This window comes from Procambarus clarkii, chromosome 14 (assembly GCF_040958095.1).
Source record: "Procambarus clarkii isolate CNS0578487 chromosome 14, FALCON_Pclarkii_2.0, whole genome shotgun sequence".
Taxonomy (NCBI): Eukaryota; Metazoa; Arthropoda; class Malacostraca; order Decapoda; family Cambaridae; genus Procambarus; species Procambarus clarkii.
The window spans coordinates 1,597,158-1,623,791 of record NC_091163.1 but is presented as its reverse complement, the minus strand read 5'-3'; the positions used below and the strand labels follow the sequence as shown (position 1 = coordinate 1,623,791).

Here is a 26,634-nt window from a genome sequence, read left to right as displayed (position 1 = left end):
CCACCACCACCCCTCTCCTACCCCACACTCGCCACCACCACCCCTCTCCTACCCCACACTCGCCACCACCACCCCTCCCCTACCCCACACTCACCCCCACCTCCCCACCCCTCCCCCACATTCGCCACCACCACCCCTCCCCTACCCCACACTCACCCCCACCACCCCTCCCCAGCCCCACTCGCCACCACCACCACCTCTCTCCTACCCCACACTCACCCCCACCACCCCTCCCCTACCCCACACTCGCCCCTACCACCCCTCCCCTACCCCACACTCGCCACCACCACCCCTCTCCGACCCCACACTCACCACCACCACCCCTCCCCAGCCCCACACTCACCACCACCTCCCCTCCCCTACCCCACACTCACCCCCACCACCCCTCCCCTACCCCACACTCACCCCCACCACCCCTCCCCTACCCCACACTCACCCCCACCACCCCTCCCCTACCCCACACTCACCCCCACCACCCCTCCCCAGCCCCACACTCGCCACCACCACCCCTCCCCTACCCCACACTCACCCCCACCACCCCTCCCCTACCCCACACTCACCCCCACCACCCCTCCCCAGCCCCACACTCGCCACCACCACCCCTCCCCTACCCCACACTCACCCCCACCACCCCTCCCCTACCCCACACTCGCCACCACCACCCCTCCCCTACCCCACACTCACCCCCACCACCCCTCCCCTACCCCACACTCACCCCCACCACCCCTCCCCAGCCCCACACTCGCCACCACCACCCCTCTCCTACCCCACACTCGCCCCCACCACCCCTCCCCTACCCCACACTCACCCCCAACCCACACTCACCCCCACCACCCCTCCCCTACCCCACACTCACCCCCACCACCCCTCCCCTACCCCACACTCACCCCCACCACCCCTCCCCAGCCCCACACTCGCCACCACCACCCCTCCCCTACCCCACACTCACCCCCACCACCCCTCCCCTACCCCACACTCATCCCCACCACCCCTCCCCTACCCCACACTCACCCCCACCACCCCTCCCCTACCCCACACTCACCCCCACCACCCCTCCCCAGCCCCACACTCGCCACCACCACCCCTCCCCTACCCCACACTCACCCCCACCACCCCTCCCCTACCCCACACTCACCCCCACCACCCCTCCCCTACCCCACACTCACCCCCACCACCCCTCCCCAGCCCCACACTCGCCACCACCACCCCTCCCCTACCCCACACTCACCCCCCCCACCCCTCCCCTACCCCACACTCACCCCCACCACCCCTCCCCAGCCCCACACTCGCCACCACCACCCCTCCCCTACCCCACACTCACCCCCACCACCCCTCCCCTACCCCACACTCACCCCCACCACCCCTCCCCAGCCCCACACTCGCCACCACCACCCCTCCCCTACCCCACACTCACCCCCACCACCCCACCCCTACCCCACACTCGCCACCACCACCCCTCCCCTACCCCACACTCACCCCCACCACCCCTCCCCAGCCCCACACTCACCCCCACCACCCCTCCCCAGCCCCACACTCGCCACCACCACCCCTCCCCTACCCCACACTCACCCCCACCACCCCTCTCCTACCCCACACTCGCCCCCACCACCCCTCCCCTACCCCACACTCACCCCCACCCCACACTCACCCCCACCACCCCTCCCCTACCTCACACTCACCCCCACCACCCCTCCCCAGCCCCACACTCGCCACCACCACCCCTCCCCTACCCCACACTCGCCACCACCACCCCTCTCCTACCCCACACTCGCCACCACCACCCCTCTCCTACCCCACACTCGCCACCACCACCCCTCCCCTACCCCACACTCACCCCCACCTCCCCACCCCTACCCCACACTCACCCCCACCACCCCTCTCCTACCCCACACTCGCCACCACCACCCCTCTCCTACCCAACACTCACCCCCACCACCCCTCCCCAGCCCCACACTCGCCACCACCACCCCTCCCCTACCCCACACTCACCCCCACCACCCCTCCCCAGCCCCACACTCGCCACCACCACCCCTCCCCTACCCCACACTCACCCCCACCTCCCCACCCCTCCCCCACACTCGCCACCACCACCCCTCCCCTACCCCACTCTCACCCCCACCACCCCTCCCCAGCCCCACACTCGCCACCACCACCCCTCCCTTACCCCACACTCACCCCCACCTCCCCACCCCTCCCCCACATTCGCCACCACCACCCCTCCCCTACCCCACACTCACCCCCACCACCCCTCCCCAGCCCCACTCGCCACCACCACCACCTCTCTCCTACCCCACACTCACCCCCACCACCCCTCCCCTACCCCACACTCACCCCCACCACCCCTCCCCTACCCCACACTCGCCACCACCACCCCTCCCCTACCCCACACTCGCCCCCACCACCCCTCCCCAGCCCCACACTCACCCCCACCACCCCTCCCCTACCCCACACTCACCCCCACCACCCCTCCCCTACCCCACACTCGCCACCACCTCCCCTCCCCAGCCCCACACTCACCCCCACCACCCCTTCCCTACCCCACACTCGCCCCCACCTCCCCTCCCCAGCCCCACACTCACCCCCACCACCCCTCCCCTACCCCACACTCACCCCCACCACCCCTCTACTACCCCACACTCACCCCCACCACCCCTCCCCTACCCCACACTCGCCCCCACCACCCCTCCCCAGCCCCACACTCGCCCCTACCACCCCTCCCCAGCCCCACACTCGCCACCACCACCCCTCCCCTACCCCACACTCACCCCCACCACCCCTCCCCTACCCCACACTCACCCCCACCACCCCTCCCCTACCCCACACTCACCCCCACCACCCCTCCCCAGCCCCACACTCGCCACCACCACCCCTCCCCTACCCCACACTCACCCCCCCCACCCCTCCCCTACCCCACACTCACCCCCACCACCCCTCCCCAGCCCCACACTCGCCACCACCACCCCTCCCCTACCCCACACTCACCCCCACCACCCCTCCCCTACCCCACACTCACCCCCACCACCCCTCCCCAGCCCCACACTCGCCACCACCACCCCTCCCCTACCCCACACTCACCCCCACCACCCCTCCCCTACCCCACACTCGCCCCCACCACCCCTCCCCAGCCCCACACTCGCCCCTACCACCCCTCCCCAGCCCCACACTCGCCACCACCACCCCTCCCCTACCCCACACTCACCCCCACCACCCCTCCCCAGCCCCACACTCGCCACCACCACCCCTCTCCTACCCCACACTCGCCCCCACCACCCCTCCCCTACCCCACACTCACCCCCACCCCACACTCACCCCCACCACCCCTCCCCTACCCCACACTCACCCCCACCACCCCTCCCCAGCCCCACACTCGCCACCACCACCCCTCCCCTACCCCACACTCGCCACCACCACCCCTCTCCTACCCCACACTCGCCACCACCACCCCTCCCCTACCCCACACTCACCCCCACCTCCCCACCCCTACCCCACACTCACCCCCACCACCCCTCTCCTACCCCACACTCGCCACCACCACCCCTCTCCTACCCCACACTCAACCCCACCACCCCTCCCCAGCCCCACACTCGCCACCACCACCCCTCCCCTACCCCACACTCACCCCCACCACCCCTCCCCAGCCCCACACTCGCCACCACCACCCCTCCCCTACCCCACACTCACCCCCACCTCCCCACCCCTCCCCCACATTCGCCACCACCACCCCTCCCCTACCCCACACTCACCCCCACCACCCCTCCCCAGCCCCACTCGCCACCACCACCACCTCTCTCCTACCCCACACTCACCCCCACCACCCCTCCCCTACCCCACACTCACCCCCACCACCCCTCCCCTACCCCACACTCGCCACCACCACCCCTCTCCTACCCCACACTCGCCCCCACCACCCCTCCCCAGCCCCACACTCACCCCCACCACCCCTCCCTACCCCACACTCACCCCCACCACCCCTCCCCTACCCCACACTCGCCACCACCTCCCCTCCCCAGCCCCACACTCACCCCCACCACCCCTTCCCTACCCCACACTCGCCCCCACCTCCCCTCCCCAGCCCCACACTCACCCCCACCACCCCTCCCCTACCCCACACTCACCCCCACCACCCCTCTACTACCCCACACTCACCCCCACCACCCCTCCCCTACCCCACACTCGCCCCCACGACCCCTCCCCAGCCCCACACTCACCCCCACCACCCCTCCCCTACCCCACACTCACCCCCACCTCCCCTCCCCAGCCCCACACTCACCCCCACCACCCCTCCCCTACCCCACACTCACCCCCACCACCCCTCCCCTACCCCACGCTCGCCACCACCACCTCTCTCCTACCCCACACTCGCCCCCACCACCCCTCCCCTACCCCACACTCGCCCCCACCTCCCCTCCCCAGCCCCTCACTCACCCCCACCACCCCTCCCCTACCCCACACTCACCCCCACCACCCCTCTACTACCCCACACTCACCCCCACCCCACACTCACCCCCACCACCCCTCCCCTACCCCACACTCACCCCCACCACCCCTCCCCTACCCCACACTCGCCCCTACCACCCCTCCCCAGCCCCACACTCGCCACCACCACCCCTCCCCTACCCCACACTCACCCCCACCACCCCTCCCCTACCCCACACTCACCCCCACCACCCCTCCCCTACCCCACACTCACCCCCACCACCCCTCCCCAGCCCCACACTCGCCACCACCACCCCTCCCCTACCCCACACTCACCCCCACCACCCCTCCCCTACCCCACACTCGCCACCACCACCCCTCCCCTACCCCACACTCACCCCCACCACCCCTCCCCTACCCCACACTCACCCCCACCACCCCTCCCCTACCCCACACTCGCCACCACCACCCCTCCCCTACCCCACACTCACCCCCACCACCCCTCCCCAGCCCCACACTCGCCACCACCACCCCTCCCCTACGCCACACTCACCCCCACCACCCCTCCCCTACCCCACCCCACACTCACCCCCACCACCCCTCCCCAGCCCCACACTCGCCACCACCACCCCTCCCCTACCCCACACTCACCCCCCCCACCCCTCCCCTACCCCACACTCACCCCCCCCCACCCCTCCCCTACCCCACACTCACCCCCACCACCCCTCCCCAGCCCCACACTCGCCACCACCACCCCTCCCCTACCCCACACTCACCCCCACCACCCCTCCCCTACCCCACACTCACCCCCACCACCCCTCCCCAGCCCCACACTCGCCACCACCACCCCTCCCCTACCCCACACTCACCCCCACCACCCCTCCCCTACCCCACACTCGCCACCACCACCCTTCCCCTACCCCACACTCACCCCCACCACCCCTCCCCAGCCCCACACTCACCCCCACCACCCCTCCCCAGCCCCACACTCGCCACCACCACCCCTCCCCTACCCCACACTCACCCCCACTACCCCTCCCCAGCCCCACACTCGCCACCACCACCCCTCTCCTACCCCACACTCGCCCCCACCACCCCTCCCCTACCCCACACTCACCCCCACCCCACACTCACCCCCACCACCCCTCCCCTACCCCACACTCACCCCCACCACCCCTCCCCAGCCCCACACTCGCCACCACCACCCCTCCCCTACCCCACACTCACCCCCACCACCCCTCTCCTACCCCGCACTCGCCACCACCACCCCTCCCCTACCCCACACTCACCCCCACCTCCCCACCCCTACCCCACACTCACCCCCACCACCCCTCTCCTACCCCACACTCGCCACCACCACCCCTCTCCTACCCCACACTCACCACCACCACCCCTCCCCAGCCCCACACTCGCCACCACCACCCCTCCCCTACCCCACACTCACCCCCACCACCCCTCCCCAGCCCCACACTCGCCACCACCACCCCTCCCCTACCCCACACTCACCCCCACCTCCCCACCCCTCCCCCACACTCGCCACCACCACCCCTCCCCTACCCCACACTCACCCCCACCACCCATCCCCAGCCCCACACTCGCCACCACCACCCCTCCCCTACCCCACACTCACCCCCACCTCCCCACCCTTCCCCCACATTCGCCACCACCACCCCTCCCCTACCCCACACTCACCCCCACCACCCCTCCCCAGCCCCACTCGCCACCACCACCACCTCTCTCCTACCCCACACTCACCCCCACCACCCCTCCCCTACCCCACACTCGCCACCACCACCCCTCCCCTACCCCACACTCACCCCCACCACCCCTCCCCTACCCCACACTCGCCACCACCTCCCCTCCCCAGCCCCACACTCACCCCCACCACCCCTCTCCTACCCCACACTCGCCCCCACCTCCCCTCCCCAGCCCCACACTCACCCCCACCACCCCTCCCCTACCCCACACTCACCCCCACCACCCCTCTACTACCCCACACTCGCCCCCACCACCCCTCCCCTACCCCACACTCGCCCCCACCACCCCTCCCCAGCCCCACACTCACCCCCACCACCCCTCCCCTACCCCACACTCACCCCCACCTCCCCTCCCCAGCCCCACACTCACCCCCACCACCCCTCCCCTACCCAACACTCGCCACCACCACCCCTCCCCTACCCCACACTCGCCACCACCACCCCTCTCCTACCCCACACTCGCCCCCACGACCCCTCCCCTACCCCACACTCGCCCCCACCTCCCCTCCCCAGCCCCACACTCACCCCCACCACCCCTCCCCTACCCCACACTCACCCCCACCACCCCTCTACTAACCCCATACTCACCCCCACCACCCCTCCCCTACCCCACACTCCCCCACCACCCCTCCCCTACCCCACACTCGCCCCCACCACCCCTCCCCTACCCCACACTCACCCCCACCACCCCTCCCCTACCCCAAACTCGCCCCCACCACCCCTACCCCACATTCACCCCCACCACCCCTACCCCACACTCACCCCCACCACCCCTACCCCACACTCACCCCCACCACCCCTACCCCACACTCACCCCCACCACCCCTCCCCAGCCCCACACTCGCCACCACCACCCCTCCCCTACCCCACACTCGCCCCCACCACCCCTCCCCTGCCCCACACTCTTCCCACCACCCCTACCCCACACTCACCACCCCTACCCTACCCCACTCTCGCCCCACCACCCCTCCCCTACCCCACACTCGCCCCCACCACCCCTCCCCTGCCCCACACTCTTCCCACCACCCCTACCCCACACTCACCACCCCTACCCTACCCCACTCTCGCCCCACCACCCCTCCCCTACCCCACACTCACCCCCACCACCCCTACCCCACACTCACCCCCACCACCCCTCCCCAGCCCCACACTCGCCACCACCACCCCTCCCCTACCCCACACTCGCCCCCACCACCCCTCCCCTGCCCCACACTCTTCCCACCACCCCTACCCCACACTCACCACCCCTACCCTACCCCACTCTCGCCCCACCACCCCTCCCCTACCCCACACTCACCCCCACCACCCCTACCCCACACTCACCCCCACCACCCCTACCCCACACTCACCCCCACCACCCCTACCCTACCCCACTTTCGCCCCACCACCCCTCCCCTACCCCACACTCACCCCCACCACTCCTACCCCACACTCACCCCTACCCCACACTCACCCCCACCACCCCTACCCCACACTCACCCCCACCATCCCTACCCTACCCCACTCTCGCCCCCACCACCCCTCCCCTACCCCACACTCACCCCCACCACCCCTACCCCACACTCACCCCCACCACCCCTCCCCTACCCCACTCGCCCCCACCACTCTTCTCAGCAGTTTAAAGACCAACTAATGAAAATAGAGCACTGCTTGGAAAACCTCACAAATCCAGCTCCGATCATCATCCTGCTTGGGGACTTCAACCTACGGCACCTGAAATGGAAGCACCTGGCTAATACAGTAATATCAGAAAGAATACCAGGAAGTAGCCTAAATGAACAGGCACATGCAAATGACCTGCTACGGATGTGCGACAGGTTTGCCTTAAACCAGCAAATAGTAGAACCAACTAGGAAGGAGAACACGCTGGACCTCATTTTCACTAATAATGATGAGTTGATCGGGAACATAATGATTACAAATACCTGTTACTCAGATCACAACTTAATTGAAGTTCTGACAACCAAGGGGAATAGACCTTCAAAACCAGTCCAGATTCCCGGTGGAGAAGATTTCAGCAAATTCAACTTCAATAATAAACAGATAAGCTGGGAGCAAATAAACCAGGACTTCACAGAAATAAACTGGGAAGAACAGCTAGAAAATGCAAACCTGAACCAGTGCCTGGAAAAAATAAGCTCAGTAGCACTAGAAATATGTTCAAACCACATTCCCCTAAGAAAAAAGAGAAAGAGATGCAGATTGGAACGAGAACATCGTTCCCTATATAGGCGAAGAAAACGAATCGCGGAACAACTTGAAAGTCGCACCCTATCTCAAGAACGGCGAAGAAGGTTAGGTAGCGAAATAGAAACAATTGAACTCAAGCTTCAAGAATCATACAAAACCCAGGAGAGGCAAAGAGAGCAAAAGGCCATCAGTGAAATAGAGAGAAATCCGAAATATTTTTTCTCCTATGCAAAATCAAGATCAAAAACCACATCTAGTATCGGGCCCCCTGTGAAAGGGAGATGGAACTTTCACCGATGACAACAAAGAAATGAGCGAGCTACTGAGGAAGCAGTACTACTGTTTTCAGCGAGCCATTAAACGCACTAAAGATTGATAACCCAAATGAATTTTTCATGGATATGATACCAACATCAAATCATATATCAGGCGTCACCCTATCCCCACTGGATTTTGAAGAAGCCATAAACAGTATGCCTATGCACTCTGCACCAGGCCCGGATTCTTGGAACTCCATATTTATCAAGAACTGTAAAACACCACTATCGCAGGCCCTTCACATTCTGTGGAGACAAAGCCTAGATACTGGTGTTATCCCTGATATACTAATAACATCAGAGATAGCACCACTCCATAAAGGAGGAAATAAGGCAGAGGCAAAAAATTACAGACCGATAGCACTAACATCGCACATCATAAAAATTTTTGAGAGTGCCAAGAAGTAAGATCACAAAATACATGGAATCACAGCATCTCCATAACCCCGGACAACATGGTTTCAGAACAGGGCGCTCTTGCCTGTCACAGTTGCTGGACCACTATGACATGGCATTAGATGCTATGGAAGACAAACAAAACGCTGATGTAATTTACACAGATTTCACAAAAGCTTTTGATAAATGTGACCATGGTGTGATTGCACATAAAATGCGTTCAAAAGGAATTACCGGAAAAATAGGCAGATGGATCTACAATTTTCTGACTAACAGAACCTAATGTGTAATAGTCAACAAAATAAACTCCAGCCCATCAACCGTGAAGAGCTCAGTCCCTCAGGGTACTGTGCTTGCTCCAGTACTTTTTCTCATCCTCATATCGGACATAGACAAGAACACAACCTACAGTACTGTATCATTCTTTGCAGATTACACTAGGATCTTCATGAGAGTTGGCAACATAGAGGACACGACAAACTTCCAATCAGATGTAGATCAGGTCTTTCTATGGGCTACGGAAAATAATTGGGCTATGGGCTACACTATGGGCTACACACACACTATGGGCTACAGTGTGTTTAACGAGGATAAGTTCCAGTTCATGCACTATGGAAAAAATGAAAATATAAAAACGAAACCACGTACAAAACTCAGGCAAATCATAACATAGAACGAAAAGGCAATATAAAGGATTTGGGTGTACTCATGTCGGAAGACCTTACCTTTTAAGAACACAATAAAGTAGCCGTCACAACTGCTAGAAAAATGACAGGTTGGATAACAAGAACTTTTCACACTAGAGATGCTGTGCCGATGATGATACTTTTCAAAACGCTAGTGCTCTCTAGAGTGGAGTACTGCTGCACAATGACAGCCCCTTTCAAAGCTGGAAAAATTGCTGACCTGGAGAGCGTGCAGAGAACCTTTACTGCTAGAATCCACTCAGTAAAACATCTAAATTACTGGGACCGACTAAAGAGCCTAAATCTGTACTCCGTTGAGCGCAGGCGGGAGAGATACATAATAATTTACACGTGGAAAATAGTAGAGGGGCTGGTCCCAAACCTGCACACAGAAATAACATCACATGAGACCAGAAGACATGGCAGGATGTGCAGAATACCCCCGTTGAAAAGCAGAGGTGCAACAGGTACTCTGAGAGAGAACTCTATCAACATCAGAGGCCCGAGACTGTTCAACACGCTTCCACTACACATAAGGGGCATAACTGGCCGACCCCCTCACAGTGTTCAAGAGAGAACTATCAACATTAGAGGCCCGAGACTGTTCAACACGCTTCCACTACACATAAGGGGCATAACTGGCCGACCCCTCACAGTGTTCAAGAGAGAACTATCAACATCAGAGGCCCGAGACTGTTCAACACGCTTCCACTACACATAAGAGACACAACTGGGCGACCCCTCACAGTGTTCAAGAGAGAACTATCAACATCAGAGGCCCGAGACTGTTCAACACGCTTCCACTACACATAAGGGACATAACTGGCCGACCCCTCACAGTGTTCAAGAGAGAACTTAATAAGCACCTCCAAAGGATACCTGATCAACCAGGCTGTGACTCATACGTCAGGCTGCGAGCAGCCGCGTCCAACAACCTGGTTGATCAGTTCAGCAACCAGGAGGCCTGGTCGACGACCGGGCCGCGGGGACGCTAAGCCCCGGAAGCACCTCAATGTAAGGTAGGTAAGGTTCCCCTACCCCACACTCACCCCAACACCACCACCCCACACTCACCCCCACACCACCACCCCACACTCACCCCCACACCACCACCCCACACTCACCCCCACACCACCACCCCACACTCACCCCCACACCACCACCCCACACTCACCCCCACACCACCACCCCACACTCACCCCCACACCACCACCCCACACTCACCCCCACACCACCACCCCACACTCACCCCCACACCACCACCCCACACTCACCCCAACACCACCACCCCACACTCACCCCCACACCACCACCCCACACTCACCCCCACACCACCACCCCACACTCACCCCAACACCACCACCCCACACTCACCCCCACACCACCACCCCACACTCACCCCCACACCACCACCCCACACTCACTCCCACACCACCACCCCACACTCACCCCCACACCACCACCCCACACTCACCCCCACACCACCACCCCACACTCACCCCCACACCACCACCCCACACTCACCCCCACACCACCACCCCACACTCACCCCAACATCACCACCCCACACTCACTCCCACACCACCACCCCACACTCACCCCCACACCACCACCCCACACCACCACCCCACACTCACCCCCACACCACCACCCCACACTCCCCCCCACACCACCACCCCACACTCCCCCCCACACCACCACCCCACACTCCCCCCCACACCACCACCCCACACTCCCCCCCACACCACCACCCCACACTCCCCCCCACACCACCACCCCACACTCACCCCCACACCACCAACCCACACCACCACCCCACACCACCACCCCACACCACCACCCCACACCACCACCCCACACCACCACCCCACACCACCACCCCCACACTCACCCCCACACCACCACCCCACACCACCACCCCACACCACCACCCCACACTCACCCCCACACCACCACCCCACACTCACCCCCACACCACCACCCCACACTCACCCCCACACCACCACCCCACACTCACCCCCACACCACCACCCCACACTCACCCCCACACCACCACCCCACACTCGCCCCCACACCACCACCCCACACTCACCCCCACACCACCACCCCACACTCACCCCCACACCACCACCCCACACTCACCCCCACACCACCACCCCACACTCACCCCCACACCACCACCCCACACTCACCCCCACACCACCACCCCACACTCACCCCCACACCACCACCCCACACTCGCCCCCACACCACCACCACCCCACACTCGCCCCCACACCACCACCACCCCACACTCACCCCCACACCACCACCCCACACTCACCCCCACACCACCACCCCACACTCACCCCCACACCACCACCCCACACTCACCCCCACACCACCACCCCACACTCACCCCCACACCACCACCCCACACTCACCCCCACACCACCACCCCACACTCACCCCCACACCACCACCCCACACTCACCCCCACACCACCACCCCACACTCACCCCCACACCACCACCCCACACTCACCCCAACACCACCACCCCACACTCACCCCCACACCACCACCCCACACTCACCCCCACACCACCACCCCACACTCACCCCCACACCACCACCCCACACTCACCCCCACACCACCACTCCACACTCACCCCCACACCACCACTCCACACTCACCCCCACACCACCACCCCACACTCACCCCCACACCACCACCCCACACTCACCCCCACACACTCTCCATCTGGAGAGAAGAGACTTCGTGACAACCCATCAACATGGGTTCAGGGAGGGTAAATCTTGCCTTACAGGCTTGATAGAATTCTACGATCAGGTGACAAAGATTAAACAAGAAAGAGAAGGGTGGGCGGACTGCATTTTTTTTGGACTGTCGGAAAGCCTTTGACACAGTACCCCATAAAAGGTTGATGCATAAGCTGGAGAAACAGGCAGGAGTAACTGATAGGGCGCTCCAGTGGATAAGGGAGTACCTAAACAATAGGAAGCAGAGAGTTACAGTGAGGGGTGAGATCTCAGACTGGCGTGAAGTCACCAGTGGAGTCCCACAGGGCTCTGTACTTGGACCTATCCTGTTTCTGATATACGTAAATGATCTCCCAGAGGGTATAGACTCATTCCTCTCAATGTTTGCTGACGACGCCAAAATTATGAGAAGGATTAAGACAGAGGAGGACAGCTTGAGGCTTCAAGAAGACCTGGACAAGCTGCAGGAATGGTCGAACAAATTGCTGTTAGAGTTTAACCCAAGCAAATGTAATGTAATGAAGATAGGGGGTAGGAAGCAGGAGACCAGATACAAGGTATCACTTGGGAGATGAAATACTTCAAGAGTCAGAGAGAGAAAAAGACCTGGGGGTTGATATCACGCCAGACCTGTCCCCTGAAGCTCATATCAAAAGGATAACAGCAGCAGCATATGCCAGGTTGGCTAACATAAGAACGGCCTTTAGAAACTTGTGTAAGGAATCTTTCAGAACATTATATACCACATATGTCAGACCAATCCTGGAGTATGCGGCTCCAGCATGGAGTCCATATCTAGTCAAGCATAAGACTAAAATGGAAAAGGTTCAAAGGTTTGCCACCAGACTAGTACCCGAGCTGAGAGGTATGAGCTACGAGGAGAGACTACGGGAATTAAACCTCACTTCGTTGGAAGACAGAAGAGTTAGGGGGGACATGATCACCACATTCAAGATCCTCAAGGGAATCGACAGGGTTGATAAAGACAGGCTGTTTAACACAAGGGGCACACGCACTAGGGGACACAGGTGGAAACTGAGTGCCCAAATGAGCCACAGAGATATTAGAAAGAACTTTTTTAGTGTCAGAGTGGTTGACAAATGGAATGCATTAGGAAGTGATGTGGTGGAGGCTGACTCCATACACAGTTTCAAGTGTAGATATGATAGAGCCCAATAGGCTCAGGAACCTGTACACCTGTTGATTGACGGTTGAGAGGCGGGACCAAAGAGTCAGAGCTCAACCCCCGCAAGCACAACTAGGTTGAGTACAACTAGGTGAGTACACTACCACCCCACACTCACCCCCCACCACCCCCACCACCACCCCACACTCGCCCCCATCACGCCCCACCACTACCCCCAACACCCCACACCAGCCAACAATGCTCGACACACCATATATTAGAACCCTCCCACCAACACCGCCCTCGGCATACACTTCCTCACATTATTAATGAGAATGTCCACTCGTTTAAGTGTGGACTCACACTTAACTCACACGCACGCACGCGCGCACATTGTGGAGCCCGCATCTAAAAAAAAAAAAAAACACATTATGAAGCTGGAAAAGGTGCTGAGGTTTGCAACGAGACTCGTCCCAGAGCTGCGAGGGATGAGGTACGAAGACAGACTGAAGGAACTAAACCTGACGACACTGAAAAGGAGGAGGGAGAGAGGGGGGGGGGGACATGACACAGACGTATCAGATACTTAAGAGGGATTGACAAGGTGGCAAGAGAGGAAATGTTTACAATGAATAACAACAGAACAAGGGGGCACGGATGTAAGCTTGAGACTCAGATGTGTCATAGACATTTTAGAAAGTTTTCCTTTAGCATAATGGTAGAGAGTTAATGGCATGACCTAAAGGAGCAGGTTGTAGAGGCTAACTCCATTCATACCTTTTAAAGCAGGAATGACAAGGAAATAGGTTAGGAGTAATTGCATTACACAACCAACGGCTAGAAAAGAGGGGTCCATGAGCTAAAGCTCGATCCTGCAGGCACAAATGGTGAGTACACACATGCACACAAGCGCACACAGCCTACGTGAGACCAGTCTTTAGAGTATGCCGCCCCCATCCTGGACCCCTGATGCCTGGTTGATGGGGTTCTGGGAGTTCTTCTACTCCCCAAGCCCGGCCCGAGGCCAGGCTTGACTTGAGAGATTTTGGTCCGCCAGGCTGTTGCTTGGAGCGGCCCGCAGGCCCACATACCCACCACAGCTCGGTTGGTCCGGCACTCCTTCGAGAAAACAGCCTAGTTTTCCCTTGAAGATGTCCACGGTTGTTCCGGCAATATTTCTTATGCACGCTAGGAGGACGTTGAACAACCGCGGACCTTTTTTCTTTTTTCTTTTTTTTGAGATATATACAAGAGTTGTTACATTCTTGTACAACCACTAGTACATGTAGCGTTTCGGGCAGGTCCCTGGAATACGATCCCCTGCCGCGAAGAATCTTTTTTCATCCAAGTACACATTTTACTGTTGCGTTAAACAGAGGCTACAGTTAAGGAATTGCGCCCAGTAAATCCTCCCCGGCCAGGATACGAACCCATGACATAGCGCTCGCGGAACGCCAGGCGAGTATCTTACCACTACACCACGGAGACTGCTAGATCGGAGACCTCTGATCCGCCGTATTCTTACATTTTAAATACCGAAAGTTAAAATCCCCAGGCAGGATGATGTTAGGGGCTGGGTGTGAGAGGTGTTCTAAGCAGTGTTCTGTTTTCATTAGTTGGTCTTTAAAACTGTTTGGGTCTAACCACTTGGGCTGAACGGTAGAGCGGCGACGGTCTCCCTTCATGCAGGTCGGCGTTTAATCCCCGACCGTCCAAATGGTTGGGCACCATTCCTTACCCCCCCCCCCCCGCTCCGCTCCATCCCAAATCCTTATCCTGACCCCCTTCCCAGTGCTATATAGTCGTAATGACTTGGCGATTTCTCCTGAAAATTGCCTTTCCTTTAAAACTACTGAAAATTTGCCTCTGGTTGATTTTTTTTATTATTATTTTCTACCACAGACGTGGCCACACATTTACAATGCTAACCAGCATATATACATTTTCTTCTGTCCTCCATGGACAGGGTTAGAGAAGTATTAAACATATAGTTCAAGGGTTTATTGAACACTCAACCACAGAAGTTGATTCGGTGCTTTTAAACTGCTAAGCTAACCTACATACGTAAATACATAGAAACACGGATTTACGTATGCCCTACATAAAGTGTTAGATGTGTCTTTTACATAGTGTCATTAATGTACATTCACAAGATTATATGGTGATTAATAATATAACAGTAAATACGGGCAATAACTACATTTAGGATTTCAATTTTGTTTATCAGCACTTCCACGATATCATTTGTGGTGTTTAGCATTGAGAGTCTTTGATGTAGAGGCTGACCCCACCCTCTATAGCCTGTGTTTCTTGATGTAGAGGCTGACCCCACCCTCTATAGCCTGTGTTTCTTGATGTAGAGGCTGACCCCACCCTCTATAGCCTGTGTTTCTTGATGTAGAGGCTGACCCCACCCTCTATAGCCTGTGTTTCTTGATGTAGAGGCTGACCCCACCCTCTATAGCCTGTGTTTCTTGATGTAGAGGCTGACCCCACCCTCTATAGCTTGTGTTTCTTGATGTAGAGGTTGACCCCACCCTCTATAGCCTGTGTTTCTTGATGTAGAGGCTGACCCCACCCTCTATAGCCTGTGTTTCTTGATGTAGAGGCTGACCCCACCCTCTATAGCTTGTGTTTCTTGATGTAGAGGTTGACCCCACCCTCTATAGCCTGTGTTTCTTGATGTAGAGGCTGACCCCACCCTCTATAGCCTGTGTTTCTTGATGTAGAGGCTGACCCCACCCTTTATAGCCTGTGTTTCTTGATGTAGAGGCTGACCCCACCCTCTATAGCTTGTGTTTCTTGATGTAGAGGTTGACCCCACCCTCTATAGCCTGTGTTTCTTGATGTAGAGGCTGACCCCACCCTCTATAGCCTGTGTTTCTTGATGTAGAGGCTGACCCCACCCTCTATAGCTTGTGTTTCTTGATGTAGAGGTTGACCCCACCCTCTATAGCCTGTGTTTCTTGATGTAGAGGCTGACCCCACCCTCTATAGCCTGTGTTTCTTGATGTAGAGGCTGACCCCACCCTCTATAGCTTGTGTTTCTTGATGTAGAGGTTGACCCCACCCTCTATAGCCTGTGTTTCTTGATGTAGAGGCTGACCCCACCCTCTATAGCCTGTGTTTCTTGATGTAGAGGCTGACCCCACCCTCTATAGCTTGTGTTTCTTGATGTAGAGGTTGACCCCACCCTCTATAGCCTGTGTTTCTTGATGTAGAGGCTGACCCCACCCTCTATAGCCTGTGTTTCTTGATGTAGAGGCTGACCCCACCCTCTATAGCCTGTGTTTCTTGATGTAGAGGCTGACCCCACCCTCTATAGCTTGTGTTTCTTGATGTAGAGGTTGACCCCACCCTCTATAGCCTGTGTTTCTTGATGTAGAGGCTGACCCCACCCTCTATAGCCTGTGTTTCTTGATGTAGAGGCTGACCCCACCCTCTATAGCTTGTGTTTCTTGATGTAGAGGTTGACCCCACCCTCTATAGCCTGTGTTTCTTGATGTAGAGGCTGACCCCACCCTCTATAGCCTGTGTTTCTTGATGTAGAGGCTGACCCCACCCTCTATAGCCTGTGTTTCTTGATGTAGAGGTTGACCCCACCCTCTATAGCTTGTGTTTCTTGATGTAGAGGCTGACCCCACCCTCTATAGCTTGTGTTTCTTGATGTAGAGGCTGACCCCACCCTCTATAGCCTGTGTTTCTTGATGTAGAGGCTGACCCCACCCTCTATAGCCTGTGTTTCTTGATGTAGAGGCTGACCCCACCCTCTATAGCCTGTGTTTCTTGATGTAGAGGCTGACCCCACCCTCTATAGCCTGTGTTTCTTGATGTAGAGGCTGACCCCACCCTCTATAGCTTGTGTTTCTTGATGTAGAGGTTGACCCCACCCTCTATAGCCTGTGTTTCTTGATGTAGAGGCTGACCCCACCCTCTATAGCCTGTGTTTCTTGATGTAGAGGCTGACCCCTCCCTCTAGCCTGTGTTTCTTGATGTAGAGGCTGACCCCACCCTCTATAGCCTGTGTTTCTTGATGTAGAGGCTGACCCCACCCTCTATAGCCTGTGTTTCTTGATGTAGAGGCTGACCCCACCCTCTATAGCTTGTGTTTCTTGATGTAGAGGCTGACCCCACCCTCTATAGCCTGTATTTCTTGATGTAGAGGCTGACCCCACCCTCTATAGCCTGTGTTTCTTGATGTAGAGGCTGACCCCACCCTCTATAGCCTGTGTTTCTTGATGTAGAGGCTGACCCCACCCTCTATAGCTTGTGTTTCTTGATGTAGAGGCTGACCCCACCCTCTATAGCCTGTGTTTCTTGATGTAGAGGCTGACCCCTCCCTCTAGCCTGTGTTTCTTGATGTAGAGGCTGACCCCACCCTCTATAGCGTGTGTTTCTTGATGTAGAGGCTGACCCCTCCCTCTAGCCTGTGTTTCTTGATGTAGAGGCTGACCCCACCCTCTATAGCGTGTGTTTCTTGATGTAGAGGCTGACCCCACCCTCTATAGCTTGTGTTTCTTGATGTAGAGGCTGACCCCTCCCTCTAGCGTGTGTTTCTTGTCACCACAGGAAAGTGTATACTCCAGTGCCCCACATTACACTCTCACAACACAGGGTCCTGTGTGAAAGTTTCAGTTAGGGGTTGCCACCACTGCATTTGAAACATTTACAAGGCCAGTTATAACGTGGACTCTATAACGTATAATGTTGGCAAATAGTAATGATATATGATATTTGTGGAAGTATTGGGTGTTTAACTTGGTTTTAATATTATTATTATTATTATTATTATTATTATTATTATTATTATTATTATTATTATTTATTATTATTTATTATTATTATTATTATTATTATTATTATTATTATTATTATTATTATTATTATTATTATTATTATTATTATTATTATTATTATTATTATTATTATTATTAAGTAATGGTAATGTCTATTCACAAACATCGTAATATAGGATAAAAACCCACACTTGTGTATTTGTGTGGTTTATGTAAAGAACTTACACCAAGTCTTTCGCACTCTGTAGAATGCGACACTTCCCTGCGGCCCGGTCTCTGACCTGGGGCCAGATTCACGAAGTAGTTTACCTGGTTGATACATGGTTGATGGGGTTCTGGGAGTTCTTCTACTCCCCAAGCCCGGCCCGTGGCCAGGCTCGACTTGAGAGTTTGGTCCACCAGGCTGTTGCTTGGAGCGGCCCGCAGGGCCACATACCCACCACAGCCCGGCTGATCCGGAACTTCTCTTAGAAAACCGTCCAGTTTTCTCTTGAAGATGTCCACGGTTGTTCCGGCAATATTTCTTATAGTCGCTGGGAGAACGTTGAACAACCGCGGACCTCTGATGTTTATACAGTGCTCTCTGATTGTGCCTATGGCACCTCTGCTCTTCATTGGTTCAATCTTGCATTTTCTTCCATATCGTTCACTCCAGTACGTTGTTATTTTACTGTGTAGATTTGGGACCTGTCCCTCCAGTATTTTCCATGTGTATATTATTTGGTATCTCTCTCGTCTCCTTTCTAGTGAGTACATTTGGAGAGCTTTGAGACGATCCCAATAATATAGGTGTTTTTATCTCGTCTATGCGTGCTGTATATGTTCTCTGTATTCCCTCTATTTCAGCAATCTCTCCTGCTCTGAAGGGGGAAGTGAGTACTGAGCAGTACTCGAGACGGGACAGCACAAGTGACTTGAAGAGTACAACCATTGTGATGGGATCCCTGGATTTGAAAGTTCTCGTAATCCATCCGATCATTTTTCTGGCTGACGCGATATTTGCTCGGTTATGCTCCCTAAACGTTAGACCGTCGGACATCATTATTCCCAAATCCTTGATATGCTTTTTTCTACAATGGGAAGATTCGATTGTGTTTTGTACCCTGTATTATGTTGAAGATCCTCATTTTTGCCGTACCTGAAATTTAGCACTGTTAAACATCATGTTATTTTCTGCTGCCCAATCAAAAACTTTGTTGACATCTGCTTGTAGTTTTCAATGTCTTCAGCAGAGGTAATTTTCATGCTGATTTTTGTGTCATCTGCAAAAGACGACACGAAGCTGTGACGTGTATTTTTGTCTATATCAGATATGAGAATAAGGAACAGTAGCGGTGCAAGGACTGTACCTTGAGGTACAGAGCTTTTAACATCGCTTGGACTCGATTTATCTGATTGACTGTTACTCTTTGTGTTCTGTTCGACAGGAAATTGAGTATCCAGCGTCCTACTTTTCCAGCTATTCCCATTGACCTCATTTTGTGAGCTATCACCCCATGGTCACATTTGTCGAACGCCTTTGCAAAGTCTGTGTATACAACATCTGCATTTTGCTTTTCTTCTAGGGTTTCTGTGATTTTGTCATAGTGGTTGAGTAACTGTGACAGACAGGATCTTCCCGCTCTAAATCCATGTTGTCCTGGATTGTGCAATTCATTGTTTTCCATAAAACTAGAAATTTGATTCCTAATCACTCTTTTCAAACACTTTTATTATGTGTGATGTTAGTGCAACTGGTCTATAATTTTTTTGCCAAGGCTTTACTCCCCCCCTTGTGCAACGGAGCTATATCTGCAGATTTAAGTGCTGCTGGTATCTCCCCTGTATCCAGGCTCTTTCTCCATATTACGCTGAGTGCTCTCGCTACTGGTACTTTACATTTCTTTTTGAATATTGAATTCCATGAGTCCGGCCCAGGAGCTGAGTGCATGGGTATATTGTTAATTTCTCTTTCAAAGACTTCTGAGTTTGTGGTAATATCCGTTATATTATCTGCAGCTTGAATGTCATTCATAAAGAAGCTGTCTGGGTCATCAACTTTCATGTTGTGTATTGGTGTGCTAAACATAGCCTCATATTGGCTTCTTAGAATTTCACTAATCTCTTTGTTGTCCTCTGTGTACGTACCTTCAGTTGTAATTAACGGTCCAATACTGGTCGAGGTTTTGGATTTTGATTTTGCGTATGTGAAAAAATATTTCGGATTTTTCCTTATCTCTTGTATAGCTTTCTGTTCCAATTCAATTTCCTCAGACTCATATGATCGCTTCAACGTTTGTTCTATTTCTTCGATGTCCCTGCTTAGGCTTGTTTTCCTTGCTTGTGATAGTTGTGTCTGCCGAAGCATTTCCGTTATTTTTTTCCTTCTCCTGTACAGTCATCTGCGTTCTCTTTCTAGAGTGGTCCTCTTTCTGCCCCTCATCACAGGCACGTGCTTCAAGCAGACCTTGTAAGCTTCAGCTGTCAGTTGAGCTATTCCCTGTGTGGGAGTTTTGTCGCTTAAGACCGTCTCCCATTGAATGGTTGCAAGGTCTACATTTATTTTTTCCCAGTCAATCCTCTTATTGTTGAAATTGAATTGATTGAATATTCCTTCTCGCTTGTTGGGTCTCTTAGACCTACTACCGTTATTTATGCTAGTTCGCACTTCAATGAGCTTATGGTCTGAGTATGAAGTATCTGAGATTGTGATGTCTCTGATTAGCTCATCATTGTTTGTGAATAACAAGTCTAGTGTGTTTTCGTTCCTAGTTGGTTCTGTAATCTGTTAATTGAGCGAGAATTTGTCACAGAATCTCAAAAGTTCTCTAACCTGTGGTTGGTTATTTCCCGGGTCATTCCCTGCTATGATATTTGTGTTTGTCATTCGCCATCTTAGACTCGGTAAATTGAAATCTCCAAGGAAGATAATATCGAGCTGGGTTTGCTAGGTTATCAAGTATGTTCTCTATTTTGTGCATCTGCTCTGTGAATTCCTCAACCGTTGTATCTGGCGCTTTATATATTAGAATAATAATTAGGTTTAGTTTCTCTACCTTAATTCCAAGTACCTCTACCACCTCATTACCAGTTACCCAAGCACTTTAAGAACGTGTTCATCTTTCCTCAGTCTTTGACGGCTTTGGTTATATTTATTAAACAGTTTACAAGCAAGAAAACGTGCCAATCAACTGTTGTTATTGTTATAAACAGCCTCCTGGTGCTTCGGAGCTCATTAACTGTTTAATAATTGTAAACAAAGCCACCAAAGATTGAGAAAAGATGTACAGGTTCGTAAGTGATTGTGTAACCGCTTCGTGAATCTGGCCCCAGGCCTTCTGGTTGATATTCTGGCTAACCAGGCTGTTGGACGCGGCTGCTCTCACCCCTACATGAAACACAGCCTGAATGATCAAGTATCCTTTGGAGGTGTTTATCAAGTTCTCTCTTGAACACTGTGAAGGGTCGGCCATTATTATTATTAACATCTTTATTGACAAAATGAATTACAATTTTGCCTAATCTGAGGATTTCAATTAAGTCTTATTAGAGAGGATAATGCTGGTATTCACTGTCACGCAGGACAGAGGGTCATACATAAGACAATAGGTCTAAACTGTAGGCGGAAGCACATGTATATCATGGTTACAATTAATGTTTTAATGTATGAATATGTAAAAACAACTTACTATTGTGCACTGCCACACAAGGGCAGGGATGGGTTCATAAGTGATGTAGCTTAGGAGTAATATAAATAAAATTGTTCTTCGTTCTTTAAAATGGACAAGCAAATTTTGGATAAATTGTTAGGATGTCGTCCAGAACACCCGAGTCAATAAAATAGTTACACAGTTGGTGGTACAATAGGCCAGGAGGTCTAAAGTCTTCTACGGTTTCACATTCAACAATATAGTGTTCTAGTGAATGCATTAAAGGTCTATCACAGAGTTTACAATCTGAGTATTCTGGTAGTGGCTCAGCCTCACTAACCTGCCAGATGTGTCTATAGCCAAGGCGAATTCTCGCAATGATTCCATCACATTGCCTGGTCCGGTTACTGTGCTGACCATACAAATACCTATTATTGCAAAAGTTGTCATAGCTTTAATGCAGCTTTTGGGTCTCTGCGCATTTCTTAGTACTTCTAAATCTGAAATAATTTCTTTAATTTGTGTGTTTCTAATAACTGCATTAGATAGTCCAAAGTCATAATCAGTGTGTTGTCTTTCCTGCAAGCCTCATTGGCCAATCGATCCACAATGTCATGTTTTCCAACTCCAACATGGGATGGGATCCACACAAATTTTATGCAATATTTATTATCATTGGCAAAAATTCCATTCCATTTAATATTACAAGCTACTTCAGACATTGTGATGGGTTATTTGAGGACTGCAGAGCACTTTTAGAGTCACAGAATATCACTCCACCACCATTGAGCTTAAGGTATTCAGTGGCTAGATAAATGCCCAATAGCTCAGTCTGTGTCGTGCTTGCCCAGTTGTTCAATCTCTGTGTACTAGACATGATCATTTCATTCCCTTTATATACTGCGCATGCACAACCTGTTCTACCAGTGCCTAACTGCACAGAGCCATCAGTAAAGGCGAAGGATTCAGTCAGTTTGAGAATTTGAAGATGACTGTCAATAGCTTCTAGTGTTATACATCTCATAGTTTCAGTGTTATAGATTTGTGTTACACTGATGAGTGTATAATATATAGAGACCGGCACATCTTTACAAGGGGGGAATATAGTAAACAGTTTTATCAGGACTAAGAGACACAATCAGTTTCGTAAGACTATTGGTACAACAACTGAGCCACACACTGTATGGAGATTTTTTGCGGCGGATTGAGTGAGCAGTCTGAGTTGTTTAGAATGGATCTCAATTTAATTTGAATACAGCTGGGGGGACCATTAATTTTCAAAATTTTGGCACAAAACATAGTATTAAGTAGAATTATTCTCTCGTAAATGGAAGGTAAGTTTAGTTCCTTTCTCATGTTAGCAATTCTGACAGTTCTAGGACAACCCAGGATGATGCGCATGGCATCATTCTGTACTACATCTAGGCCTTGTAGTTGTTTAGGAGAAAAATTAAGAAGATGCAAGGCATAATAATCAACAACAGATCGTATAAAGGCAATATAAAAACTACGAGCATATTTTATGTTGATGCTAAATCCTTTGCCAACAAGAGTTTTGAGAGGTTTAAGACGGTCAACAAGTTTTTTGCGCAGGTTGCTGATGAGATTTGTATCAATAACCTCGACTCCAAGATATTTATAAGACTCGCAAGTCTCCACGGGCACTCCATTAATAGTATAGTTAACATGAAGAGAATGGGGAATAAGAACCCTTGTTTTATCAACAGAGATTATGAGGCCACATTCTACTACTGTCTTGGAGAATGCATCAAGTACCACTTATAGCCTTGGTTTACTGTGTGCCATAATACAAATATCATCAGCATAACATATAACAGTTTCCGTAGGTTGTACAGGTATGTCATGGATAAGTTTGTGCATAAGTATATTGAAGAGCATAGGGCTTAGGACACCACCTTGAGGTGTGCCTAGTTCGAATGCATCTGTTCTTGTACTTTTAACTCCTTTAAATAGGACACTAGCACGCCTGTTGGATAGGTAGCTCTTTATCCAACTCAGAAGATTACCGTTGATTCCAAATTCAGCAAGTTGCTCTAATATTATTTCGCCATTCGCTACATCGAAAGCTGACTTTAGGTCAATAAAGGCTGCCTGCGTCCCATCCTGGGAGTTAACAAAATATTCAGCAAAGCATGTTTGTGTGCTACACTTGGGCATAATCCTATATAGGTTTGGGGCCAGTTTTTCTTTGACCTGAAACATGACACGATTGAGAACAATTCTCTCCAAGACTTTACACATGCAAGATGTAAGGAAAATGGGTCTTATTTTTTTAGTTAGGTTTAGGAATTGGTACTATGAGACTTTGTGTCCATTTCTTTGGCAAGATACCTCATTTGATAGAGGTCAAGCAGAGGGTGGCTAGGGACATCATTCAGTAAGCTGAAGATGTTATAAGTTATACCATCCTCACCTGGGGCAGTTTGTTTAGGTACCCCCGTTGAAAAGCAGAGGTGCAATAGGTACTCTGAGAGAAAACTATCAACATCAGAGGCCCGAGACTGTTCAACACGCTTCCACTACACATAACTGGCCTTATCCCTCACAGTGTTAGAGAGAACTCGATAAACGCCTCCAAATAATACCTGATCAACCAGGCTGTGACTCATACGTCAGGCTGCGAGCAGTCGCATCCAACAGTTTGATTGACCAGACCATCAACCAGAAGGCATGGTCAGGGACCTTTCGTACTTAGGAGAATGCGAAAGACTTGGTGTATTTTTTTTTACGTAAATCTCACAAATACACAAGTGTGGGTTTTTATCCTATATTATGATGTTTGTGAATAGACATTACCATTACATTATTATTATTATTATTATTATTATTATTATTATTATTATTACACAGTAATCACACTAATGTGACTGCATCAATGAGAAAATCCGTAGGAGCTGTGAGGAGGGTTCGAACCCTCATCGTGGCTCCTACGGGTTTTCTCATTATTATTATTATGAATATTATTATTATTATTATTATTTAACAACTGCAATTATGCAGATTCCTTAGACTATGTGAAGGGTTACCTAGTATGTGATATTAAGATATCACATACAGTACTGTACAGTATTGCCTTTTTTTTTTTTTTTTTTTTTTTTAAGTTATGAGGTACATCTGCATTAGTGCAGCTACCCTAGACTATATGAAGTGGAGTACAGTGTGTCAAAAAAGCTAACTAGGTGATGCTATAAAATCCCCATCACACAGGATGGTTAGTCATACAGAGACATGTGATAAGCGGTCTGCACTGGCAGACTCCGGATGCATTTTGAGGATATCAACAACACAAGATTGAATAAGGTAGCAGTGGTAATACAAGTCCCCATCTCGCAGGATGGTTAGTCATACAGGGCCATGTGTTTAATAGCCTGCACTGGCAAATTTTGGGTATACTGTGAGGATATCTTCAAGAATACGAGAGTGAATAAAGTAATTGCAAAGCTCCAGGTACCTCATGCCAACTGGTCTGAAAGGTCTAATAACTGGGCATTCAGTGATGTAGTGCGGGAGATCATGCCGTAGTTCCTGCTCACAGAGTTTGCAACTGGAGTGCTCAGGATTGGGAGACCCGTCACCTGCAGCCACCTGCCACAGGTAACGGTAACCCAACCTGATCCTTGCAACCACTGTGTCGCACAGTCTAGTGGACGTTTTGTGCTGTCCATAGATGTAGGTTTCAGATCTGAACAAATCATAGCTTTTTATACTAGTACTTTCAGGTCGTTGGGAGTCAGTAAGTTCTTTCCTATCAGATCTGAATGTTTGGACCAATACAGTTTTGACAGCAGAGATGGGGATACCTAGATCTAATTCAACTTCAAACTTGTTACACGCTAATTTGGCTGCAATGTCTGTCTCATTATGATGGGTTATATTTATGTGTGAAGGTATCCATACAAAGGAGATTCGAGACCCTTTACTCTGTGCATCAATTAGGTCATTTATAATTGGGAGTATTAGGTTCTTGCTGTCGATCTTCCAAGAGAAGTTTTCGATTGCTTGAAGAGCAGACTTTGAATCGCAGAATATTATTCCTCCTCCAATATTTTTTAATGTGCTGGTTGCTAAATGTAATGCTGCTAGTTCTGCTTGTGTGGAGGTCAGCCAGTTGTTTAACCTGACACTGACAGACTTTGTGCAGATATTATTTCTATAAAACCTACATGCCGCTGCAGTCCGTCCAGTAGAAGACTGGACTGAGCCGTCGGTGTAGACACAGTGCTCGTGAGATCTTAGACTCTCGATGGAGGAGGCAATTGTTTCAAGAGTGACAGCTTTGAGTAGAGCAAGATTCTCATTATCTTTCTTGGTGACAGGTGTGTATGATACTTGAATGGTGGGGTACAGATAAAGAGGAATATCAGAGACTGGTAGATTGCACTTAAAAGGAATGTTAAGTTTAATGAGATTGTAAGCATTGTTTCTCAGCCATTTTAATATCAAGTTTTGTAAAAAGTCTTGGCAGTTACCCCGCCACGTTTAACAATCAATCATAAATATAAAAATCTTTTAATTGACTAAAATCAATTTATCTTGTCAA

The 26,634-nt window shown here is 52.8% G+C and overlaps 1 protein-coding gene across 3 annotated transcripts in view; it reads left to right on the top strand.

The window, feature by feature from the left end:
- The window catches only part of LOC123771076 (apoptosis-resistant E3 ubiquitin protein ligase 1), a 405,663-nt gene that overhangs the window by 335,854 nt on the left and 43,175 nt on the right, over window positions 1–26,634 (top strand). The gene's annotated exons all lie outside the window — the stretch shown is intronic.